Below are 12,107 nucleotides of genomic sequence, written 5' to 3'. Positions count from 1 at the left end.
GGAGGCAGCATTTGGGATCCTACCTGCCAGGCTAGAGGTGACCTGTGTAGGGATGATGCCTGGGCCTGAGAGAGGAGTAGAAGGTGGACAAGGCTGGGGACAAGCCCAGAACATCCTCTACCCAGAGGCTTATGGCCTTCCCAGAGAGCCTGCTCAACATATAGCCAGGCTGAGTAACACAACCAAGGGGAGGGAAGTGGGACACAACCAGAAGGAGATGGGGCCCAGGGGCATAGACACTAGTCCTGCTGAGAAGGCACTGGGGCTCAGGCCGTGGACTCAGCCAGTGTCAGCCCTAAGCTGCTGCCCTGTCTGGGCTCAGCTTTGTCTATTGGATGCTAAGTGCTCTCAGGTGCGCAGTTCTGAGCTCCACGGTGCCCCAGACGCCATGCTATGGGCAGCTCACGCATGGTGGGGGTGCTGGACACTCCCAGAGGCCCTTCCCTCGGCCACCATGCTGTTGGCTGCTCTCTGCCCACCCCTATCCGAGGATGACCTTGGCTGATGGGCGCTGCATTCCCTGGAGATGGCCTGGAGGTTATGAGCAATGACAGACGCGGGCATAGAGCAGCCCAGTCCCCATGCCTCCAGGGTCCACACATTCTTTGGTGCTGTTCATGCTCTGGAGTTCCCGGGGGATCCAGTTGATGCAAGATTTCTCCTGAAACCACATCTTGCTCAGCTTCTGCCTCTGCCCTAGTCTGTTTCCCCCACTTTCCTATGGATTGAGGCTTTCAATAAACCTCTTGCACAAGAATTCCCACCTTAGACTCTGCTTCTAGGGAACTTGACCTAAGATGCCCACAAAATTGATCTGGTGGTCTCTCCTTTAGAATGGTCTCAGGGCTGGGGGGTTATGTGGCCCCATCTTGGGGGCATAGGAGAGCCTTCCAGAAGAAGCAACCTTTGAATTGGGGTCTTGAAGGTTGAGTAAGAACTGTTGAACTAAACAGCTAACTGGGGCTGAAAGTTCCATTTGATAAATCTTGCCTGATTTAATTGCTCAGGGTGAGGGAGGATGCAAGAGGCCAGAGGAGCAATACGAGCAAAGGCCCTGGGGCAGGAAAAGGCAGGGCATGTTCAAAGGAGAGCAGACCTGTGGCTGGAGGGGAGGAGCATGGAAGGCAGGTAGGAGATGAGACTAGAAGGGAAGTTGGGCCAGAGCAGAGGGTTGCTGTCACCAGGCTATAAGCTCATGTCACTCAGCACCACATAGTGGTCATGATGGATGGACTGTCATACTCTCTTTTGCTGAGTCCAGATAGAGCCTCAGAATCCTCACCCTGCACCTGGCAGTCTCCATCAGTCTACTGAATCTGCATCTGAGGTGACACCCGTTTACTGTCCTTGCCCCAGGGCAAGCCCAGGCTGGGTCTGGGTTGTGACACGTTGGCCAAGTCCAGAGGCTCGAGGAGGATGGGCCCAAGTACAGTAGGGGCCTCCCCAGGGAAGCAGCCATTGTGGCCCATAAATAGGTTAGGCGGTCAGGAAACGGGACATCCTGACAACACAATGAGGCCTAGGGCGCAGGGGTTTCCTCCAGGCTGAGGGCTGGACAGAGGCTGCATCTTGGGCCAAGGGCCCTGCTGAAGCAAGACTCCTTGATGGCTGGCCCCCATACCCGGCTCTTCCCACAGTCCTCAGGGGACTCAGGGCCCTGCCAGGGCAGCTCAGGACAGGGAGGACAAGCCAGGACAGGCAGCAGAACCCTGAGGGGACGGCAGTTATGGGCTCGGCTCCCAGTGGAGCCTGGCAGCAGGCAGCGGGGGCTGCTTGGGCAGCCAGGCCAGGGGCCAGGGGAATGGGTTGCCCCCCCCCCAGAATCAGTGGGTGCTTGTGCCAGGCTTTCTGACCCCAGGAGCCTGCACACCTCTAACATTGGGTCGGCCGGCCTGTCCCTGCCCAGGGCTCCCCAAGGGCATAGCAGGTAGCAGGCTGACCCTACCTGGACCCCAACTATGGAAAAATCATGTGGTTCCTCATTAAAGAACCCGACAGCCTGGAAAGCCACATCCCAGAAGAATTTTAAGAAAATCGAATAATAAAACACAATGTCCTATAGGATCCCAATTTTGTTCAAATGCACACAAACATAAAAATCTGTGAATGTGTGCATGTGTGCCCAGATATATGCACAGAAGAGGCAGGGAGGGGGCTGACAAAACGTCCGAGTGGGAGGTTTTCAGGGGATTTTTATTTTCTTCTTTGTTCTTTTATGTATATTCTAATTTTTCTACAATGAACTTTGTCATCATCAAAAACCAAACAAAACAAACCCAAACACCCAAATCCTGCAATACCTCTTTTCTTTTAAGTACAGTGTTTACAAAGATTGTTTAAAGAAGTTGGGGAATGTTGATAATCTAATGCTGAGAAAACAGGATACGACACTGTATACATTGTATGTAAAGGACCAGCGACTCAGGGAAGGAAGGGGACAGGAAGGAAGCACGCGGGGCATCAAGGCCAATGGCTTTGGCAGGGGTTCTGTGACAGACCCATCCATCTAGAGTATATGAGAATCCCCACACCCTCGCAGACACTGAGTATCACTAGTCTTGAACATTTTTGGCAATTCAGTGCTTGGAAGACAGAGTCTCATTGTATTTTGATCCAATAGGTGGAAGATAGAGTCTCATAATTTGCACCTCCCTGATCACTGATCCTCTTTGCCCCCAGAACCATTTAATTATGAAAATTTCAGCATACGGAAAAGTAGAAAGAATTGTACAAGGAGCACCCATTTACCCACCACGTAGATTCTGCAATTAACATTTTACCAGACTTGCTTTAGCACATATTGATCTATCCATCCATCGATTCTTATTTTTTTGACACATTTCAGAGTAAGTTACAGACAACAGACATCAGTACACTTCATCTCTAAACACTGGAACATGCATATCATTAACTGGAGTTCAATATTTGCTTATGATTCTTTTTTTTTTTTTGCTTTATATAAAATTTACACATGGTAATGCAAAAATCTTTTTTTTTTTTTTAAGATTTTATTTATTAGAGAGAGAGCACACAGGAGAAGGACAAGCAGATTCCATCCTGAGCGCAGAGCCTGACACGGTGCTCCATCCCAGGACCCTGAGATCATCACCTGAGCCGAAATCAAGAGGTGGATGCTTAACTGACTGAGCCACCCAGGCACCCCGGTAAGGCAAAAATCTTAAGTGTATCATTTGATTAGTTGTGACTGTGCATACATTTGTGTAACCCAGATCTCGATCATGATACAGAACATGACCCCCAGAAGATTCCTTCTTGTCCCTACCTAGTCAATCTCTGCCCCATCCTTCAGCGGCAATGACGGTTCTTATGTTTTCCTCACAGATTAGTTTTGTCTGTTCTGGAACTTCCTATAAATGGAGTCAGACAGTTTGTACTCGTTTGTGCCTGGCTTCTTTCATTCCATATTATTTCTGTGAGACTGATCTACATCATGGCAATAGTTAATTGTGATGTTGAGTAGTGTGGAATAAATCCAACATCCATTGCTTTGTCTTTAGTGTATTGAATATCCATTGTATGGTATCCATTGTATGGATACACAAATATACATTCTCTTGGTGATGAAAACCTGGGCTGCTTAAGTTTTTATTTATGAATAAAGCTGCTGTGAACATTCATAGGCAAGTCTTTTTTGTGAACCCATGCTTTCATTTCTCTTGGATGAATACCAAGGAATGCAACTGAGCCAGTCTCTTTCTATGTTGGCTAAACTTGAATTTTCCTTTTGCCTATTTTTTGGTCTTTTTCTTACTGATTTGTAGGCCAGGAAAAGCCAGGACAGGCATTAAGGTTGAACCTTTGGGATGCAAAAAAATGTTAAGACATAGAACCTATCCTCAGGTTGCCCACGGTTTAGCAACATAGACAGACATAGACATAACTGGGATGGGATAGGGTGGCTGCTGTGCATTCATTTATTCCTTTGTGCATTTAAACTGTAAGTCAATCATGTCACTCCTCTACTCAAACCCTCTCTTGGCTCTAACAAGGCCCTACATGATCTCATGATCGAGTCCCCTAAACCTCTGACCTCATCTCCCACCGAGCTGCCCCATTCAGTGTGCTCCAGCTGCTCTGGCCCCTTGGTCTTCTATAAACCCAAGTCTGGTCCCTGCCTCAGAGTCTTTGTCCTTGAGATTCTCTCTTCCTGGAACATTCTTCCCCAGATTCCCACATGATTTATATCCTGTATTCATTTCCTAGGGCTGCTCTAACAAGTTGCCACAAACTTGGTGGTCCAACAACAGAAATTCCTTCTCTAACACTTCTGCAAAAACCCTCTTCCCAAATAAGGTTACATCCATAAGTTCTGGGGCCTAGGACGTGGACATATATTCTGGGGGCCACCAATCTACTATACTTCCCAGTTCCCCTTCAGGCCTTTGCTCAAATGCTATGTTCTCAGAAAGACTTTCTCTGGCCACGTTCCAGCTCCCTCTATCCTCTTTCCCTGCTTGATTTTTCTTTCTAGTACTTACTCTCAGATATACCACGTGTGGTTTCCTGATTCATTGATTTTTATTGTCTGTTCCCCTATTAGATTGTAAGCTCCAGGAAGATTGATTTTTGTCTGTATTGTCCTTTGCTATATTCCTAATGCACAAAAGCACAGAAGATGCTCGGAAAATAACTGTTGTAAAAATGAGTGAATGAATGATCATACTGAGCACCATGCTCTGCTTTAAATAGGATAGAAACAGTAGGAGCACAGGAGGAGGAAAAAAAGGCATTCTCTTTGGAGTCTGGTCCAAGCCAGCCTTACAAAGAGGGTATTTTTGAGCTGGCTGGGGTGGCAATGGGGAGGTATGGGGATCCCCAGAGGCAGGAAGGGCGGGACCAAGATCCAGAGTGTAAGTGAGAAAGGGTGAAGAGCCTGGTGTGGCCAGGGTGTGGAGAAGGAAGGAGAGAGTAGCGAAAGCATGGTGCACGTGAGGCTGGAGCCTCTTTAGCCTCTATCTCCCACCTTTGCCGCCCTGGTTCCCATGATGAGGAAAATATCCCCTGTCTCCCACAGGGAGACCCAGACTAAAGGTCTGCCCCCAAAATGTATGGGCAAGGGAAGCCCCACAATTATTCTCAATGACCACATTTGTCAAGGTGCTTTGGTGCACTGGTTAGCACTCCATCGGCTGTAAGCAACAGAAGCCCATCTCAAGCTGGCTTAAGCTAAAAAGGACACTTAATTTGCCCTGGTATCTGAACGGTCCGAGGTGGACCTCACTTTAGGCTTGACTGCATCCAGGGCTCAAGGGGTCACCAATAATCAGTCTCCACTTCCCTGCTGGGTTTTCCCTGAGTGGCTCTCAGGCAACAACCACCAACACGCAGACACCTCCTGATGACACGAGAGTGGCCCGCAGCTCCACACCCAACAAGCCCAGGCGGAGAAGAGCCCCGTCTTCCCAGTAGCAGTGGCTGAAGTCTAGGGAAGACCTTAGATGGGGCTACTTGGATTATTTGATTATCTCTGAACCAATCACAATGCCCAGCAGCATGATGGTATCTCCTGATTGGTCAGGTCAGAATCCTGTGACCAGCCCATATCTGAGGGGCGGGGCCAACTCCACCCGAACTCCAGGGACGGAGGATGGGACATCGGCTGTGATTCCTCCAAGGAAAATCCAGAAGCTGGTATGAGGAGAAGGCAGAATGAGTTCTGGAAAGCCACAAGGCCTGTGGCTACAGCGAGATGAGCTGCTGGGGTGCAGATTTTCCTGCACCAGTTGCAGCTCTTCCTTTGTCTTACTCACTCAAGAAGACACAACAGGGAGACACAATTATAGGGTGTAGCAGAGGCTCTCAGCCCCCAGGCCTTTACTGGTCTAGGCAGGCTTGTTCAACTTGCAGCTGCCAGCTCTGCGTTTCTGGTACTGCCCATGCACATAGTCAGCCAAAGGTGCCAGGGAATGAACATCGCAGAGCAGCCCCCAACCAGTTGATGGGTGTTGGTGCATAGCGCCCCAGCTCCCCACCTCTCAGGCGGGATGGCGGATGCGTGTGCTACCCCACCCTCCAGAGTCCTCCAGGGGGATAAGGTCTGGTTTCCCACGTTGGTAACAAGTTTGATAACATGCCGTTTATTCTGTCTTCCTTTCCCCTATCACTTTCTTGCTCTTGTTCCTGGATCACCAGCCATAAACTACAGTGTTTCCCTGGAATCCCTGTCTCAGGCTCATTTCTGGGGGAACCCAAAGTGAGACACAGGGGTCCCCTTGCAGCTGCTTTCATTGGTTTTCAAAAGCAAATCTCTGGCAAATTCCTGTTGAGACACCACACAACTACGTGTGACGTGGAGCCCCCAGAGAGTTCCAAGCTTGGGGAGTGACTGTTTGAGAAAAATCCTTTGGGCTGCCTCTGTGGAGGGTAGGAGAGGATACTCGGGAGGGGAGTACTCTCTCCCGATACTCTCCCGATACACTCTCTGTGTCAAATAAATAAATACATAAAATCTTAAAAAAAAAAAAAAGCACACATCCTCTGATCCAGAAATTTCACGTTTGGGAATTTAACCCTGAGATAGGCATGCTTGCACATGTATATTAATAGCAGCATATTGCCCTTAGATATGACAATCTTCTATTTCCCAAAGAGATCAAAAACAGAAACAAAAGCAATGGCACATCTATTAGGCTATCATCAAAACCCAGAAAATGACACGTGTTGGAGAAGATGTGGAGAAATCAGAACCCTGTGCCTTGTTGGTGGGAATGTAAATTGGTGCTGCCGACGGCAAAACAGGGTGGGGTTCCTCAACAAGTTAACGATGGAGTTACCATATGACCCAGCAATTCCACTTCTGGGTAGGCACCCCAAATAATTGAAAGCAGGGTGTCAAAGAGAACACCCATGTTCATAGCAGCATTGATCATAATAGCTAAAATGTGGAAGCAACTCAAGTGTCCATTAATGGATGAATGGATAAGCAAGATGTAGTATATCCATACAATGGAATGTAATTCAGCTTTTCAAAAGAAGGGGATTTGGACACATGCTACAATATGGTTGAAAGTTGAGAACAGGGCGCCTGGGTGGCTCAGTCGTTAAGCGTCTGCCTTTGGCTCAGGTCACGATCCCAGGGTCCTGGGATCGAGCCCCGCATCGGGCTCCCTGCTCTGCGGGAAGCCTGCTTCTCCCTCTCCCACTCCCCCTGCTTGTGTTCCTGCTCTCGCTATGTCTCTCTCTGTCAAATAAATAAATAAAATCTTAAAAAAAAAAAAAAAAAGAAAGTTGAGAACATAAGTGAACTAAGCCAGTCACAAAAAGACGTTGACTATATGGTTACAATCAAATCCATAGAGACAGAAGGTACAATGGTGGTGGCCAGGGGCTGGGGGGAGGGGGAGTTACTGGGTAATGGGCATAGAGTTTCAGTTTTGCAAGAGGAACAGAGTTCTGGGGATAGGTGGCAGAGACGGTTGCACGACAGTGTGAATGTACTTCATACCACTGCACTGCACACTTAAAATGGTTATGGTGGTAAATTTTATGCTATGTGTATTTTACTGCAATTTAAAATCATAAAAAAACGAGAACAAGCCAACAACACATTTGTGGGCCAGCTTGGCTCTAGAACTTTCAGGTATCTTGGTTAAATATTCAGATACTTCAGATATTTAATGTATTGACTTAGCTACACACAGATATTTTAAAATCACATATTAGCTAAAACAATACACCACTTTAGAAGTGTAGCTTTGTCTGCTTTGTCATATTTCATTAAATAATGATGTTCTGGGGCGCCTGGGTGGCTCAGTGGTTAAGCGTCTGCCTTCGGCTCAGGTCATGATCCCAGGGTCCTGGGATCAAACCTGCATCGGGCTCCCTGCTCGGTGGGAAGCCTGCTTCTCCCTCTCCCACTCCCCCTGCTTGTGTTCCCTCTCTCGCTGTCTCTCTGACAAAAAAAAAAAAAAATGGTGTTCTACTTTCTGCATTACACTCCACCCACACGCCTCTTCATCACTGTCACTGTGATCACGCTCTGAGTGTCCCCCTCCACTTTCCAGTGTGACTACCATCTAAAAGTGTTTGCAAAAGGCACCTAAGACGCTGTCCCCGAAATTTAACCCAGGTCCCAATTAGCCATCTGCCAAATACTAGATGGTGCAGGTCTGTTTCATCTCTTCATATGCATGCAGAAAAACACACAAATATTTTGATGAATTTTTCACAAACAGAACCCATCCATGTCACCAGCATCTAGATCAAGAGAAAGAACATGCCCAGCTCACCAGAACCCACCCTCACTCCAGATTCCCTCCTGGCCACTATCCCTCACCCAAGTGGAACCACTGGCCTGATTTCTAACACCACAGGTTGGTTTGACCTGGGTTTTTTGTTTTTTTTTTAAATCCCTCCTCTTAACTTCATTTCTTTATTTGCAATATAGGGATCTTTTTAAAAAATGTTATTTATTGTGGTAACTCATATATTATTAAAAAGTTGCCACCGAAACCATTTTTAGTTATACATTTAGTGACATTAATTATATTCACAACATTGTGCGACCGTCATCACTGTTTCCAAAGCTTTTCCATCACCCCAGACGGACCCTTTAAGCATAAAGCAATAATTCCTTATTTCCCCATCACCCCGGACCCTGGTAACCTCTAATCTACTCTGTCTCCAGATATTTCATATAAATGGAATCATCCAGTGTTTGTCCTTTTGTGACTGGCTAATTTCACTTGGCATCATGGTTTCAAAATTTATCCACATTGCAGCAGGGGTCAGAACTCCATTTCCTTTTATGGCAAATAATATTCCATATAAGGATAGATATATGGATATACCGCATTTTGTTTATCTGTTCATCTATTGTTCCCACCTGTTGGCTAGCTTAGCCTGCTTTTGAATTTTATATAAATGCAGTCATTTATGTCACTTTACGTCACTTCCTTGACTCATGTTTTTGAGATTCTTCTATGCCATTACCTGCAGTTATAGTCTGTTCATTTCCAATAGTCTGTAGTAGGTGTATGTTTATACCACAGTTATCCATTGTCCTGTTGAGGGACACTTGGTTTGTTTGGCTATCACAGGTAGCACTTAAAAGAGTACTTAATAGTACTAATGCTGCTATGTGTTTTGTCCCACATCGCAAAGCAATTAACTCAATTCTGACATCATCTGCCTGGAGATAACATTGGAGCCCACAGGTTAAGGGCTCGGTCCTGCACGACTGCCCTCCCCCACCCGCTCAGATGCCCATAGCAAGTCCAGGCTGTTACCTGTGCTTTGGATCCACAGGTATCAGAGGTTCTAACGGCCCCTTCCTTGGGTTGGATTATTTTGCTAGAGTCACTTAACAGACCTCAGAGAAACATTTTCCTTCCTAGATTCTCAGTTTATTATAAAAGGATCTAACTCCGAAACCGATGGAAGAGATGCACAGGGCAAGGCATGGGGAAGGGGTGAACCTTTACAGGTTCAACAACCAGGAAGCTCTCAGAACCCTGTCCTTCTGGGGTTTTATGGAGACTTCATTACATAGGTGTGGTCCATTAAATCATGGGCAGGGGGTGATTGAACGCAATCGCTAGCCCCTCTTCCTTTCTGGAGGTGTGGGGTGGGTGGGGAACTAAACTTTCTAAGTCTCTAATCACTAATTGGTATCCCGGGCAACAAGCCCCCATCCATAGGTAACCTGGGGGCTTGCCAAACATCGCCTTGTTAACATAACAAAAGACACCTTATAGCTCCCATCACTTAGGAAATTCCAAGGGTCTTAGAAGTCATGTGCCTGGAACCTTGAAGAAGACCAAATGTTTATTTCTTATTAGAAATCACAACAACACAGTGCTGCTATGAATATTCATACACATGCCTTTTCATGAACAGGTGTATGCATATTTGCCGAGTCTACATCGAGGAGTGAAGCTGCTGGGGCAGGGAGTGTGGGTATGTTCAGCTCTCACAGATGATGCCACACAGGTTTCCAAAGTTTTGCCCTTTGTATTCCCATCAACAGGGTGTGAGAGTTCTGGTTGCTCCACATCCTTGTCAACACTTGATAGTGGTTTTCTCCTTTTCTTTTTCATTTCAGCCCTTGTGGTGGGTTAAGAGTGGTATTGCATTGTTCTAATCTGAATTTCTGTAATGGTTAATGGAGTGTGTTTTCATACGTTTGTTGGTCATTGGGGTATCCTTTTTTAATGAAGTGCTGACCAAGTCATGTATCCATTTTCCTTTTGGATCATCTGCTTTTTTGTCTCATTGTTCTGTGGGACATCTTTGTATATTTTGGATACAAGTCTTTAGTTGGACATGTGGATTGCAAGTATCTTCCACTCTGTGGCTTCCTGTTTATTCTCTTAATGGTGTCTGGTGAATGGGTGCTCTTAATTTTTAAAGCATTGCTTTCTAAGGTAATTTTTGAAAGGTTTGTTTACAGTGTTCTTTAACACTTGCAATTGTGAAGTCATATCCCCAGGAAAAGTACTAAATCTGTGTTAAATGTCTTTGCCTCCTTTTCTCCCCCCAACTTGTTCTGCTGGGTGTCCGCCATAAACATCCAAAATTAGAATTCGCTGAGGTCATTTCAGGCTATTGTGTCTTCTGCAAATAGTACTTCCTTGTTTAAAATAAAGGAATCAGAAAGCTTCAGGTAATGGGAGAGACTTTATCAAAACTTGTATAGAAAGAGACTCCTTTTCGGAGAGATTTGTTTGGAAGGAAGGAAAAAATGTATTCTAGCATGGCTGGTTTGTATGGAAGTGTTCGTGGTTCCATGGTTGGAATAGAATACTGACAATACCCAAATGTCCTAATTATGGTATCTTCATTCAGTGGAATACCAAAGAGCTATTCAACAAAGACAAGCTGCATTTATGCATAAGAATATAGACTTAAGGGGCGCCTGGGTGGCTCAGTTGGTTTAACGTCTGCTTTTGGCTCAGGTCATGATCCTGGGGTCCTGGGATCCAGCCCTGCGTCTTCCCAGCCCTGCGTCTTCCTCTCCCTCTGACCCTCTTCCTCGCTCCTGCTCTTGCTCTCTTGCTCTCTCTTTCTGAACAAATAAAAAATCTTACAAAAATTAAAAAAGAATATAAATGTAAGAGGGGGGAGGCCGGGAGTGGGACAGTGTGTGTGATAAACCCTGTGCATGCGTCCCTTCTTGTATATGCAGTCTGCTGGGAAAGAAATCACACCGGTGGCGGCAAGGGGGTGGGGATGCAGAGGTGGAAGGGAGAGTCACATTCCTTTGCAAATTATTTGAGACATTCAAAATATTTTTTAACCCACGGCCATCTATTATTTAGTCCAAAAAAAAACTATTTAAAATTTTGAAAAATACAAAATATGGAAACTTGAAAAGAAATAAATACTTTTTTCAAAGATTTTATTTATTTATTAGAGAGAGACAACGCACAAGGAGGGAGGAGGGGGCAAAGGGAGAGGGAGAAGCAGGAGCAGGGAGCCCGATGAAGGGCTTGATTCCAGGACCCTGAGATCATGGCCTGAGCCGAAGGCAGACGCTTAACCGACTGAGCCACCCAGGTGTCCCATGAAATACTTTCATCCTAAGAAATATATGCAGTCATTTTCTCTGAGCCCTGAATGGTTCCCTTCCAACCCATCAAACTTCTCCCTGCCCCCTTACTATTGGAGTAAGGACCAAGGTGAGGGCTAACCATAGGGATGTCTCCCTTTGGGACTTTACTCTGAGCAACGGGGGACCCAAAGTGTGGCAAACTCAGGGCCAATTTCTCCATGAGGCAGAATGGGTGCAGTGCCTAGGATCCACAGTTGTTCTACAGGCCCATGGAAATGTTTTAATTAATTTAAAATCACGAGAAAGGAGCGCCTGGGTGGCTCAGTTGGTTAAGCGTCTGCCTGCAGCTCAGGTCATGATCACGGGGTCCTGGGATTGAGCCCCACATCGGGCTCCCTGCTCAGCAGGGAGTCTGCTTCTCCCTCTGACCCTCCCCTCACTCGTGCTCTCTCTGTCTCTCAAATAAATAAATAAATAAGTAAATAATCTTTAAAAAATAAATAAAATCACTAGGAAAAAAGAGAATACAATCCAGCCTGGATTATATTTGTCTTCATACCAATTCAGTCATAAAATATAATTTTATACAACTATG

Source organism: Neomonachus schauinslandi, chromosome 16, assembly GCF_002201575.2.
Source record: "Neomonachus schauinslandi chromosome 16, ASM220157v2, whole genome shotgun sequence".
NCBI classification, from domain to species: Eukaryota; Metazoa; Chordata; class Mammalia; order Carnivora; family Phocidae; genus Neomonachus; species Neomonachus schauinslandi.
Note: the sequence above shows the minus strand (reverse complement) of the source record.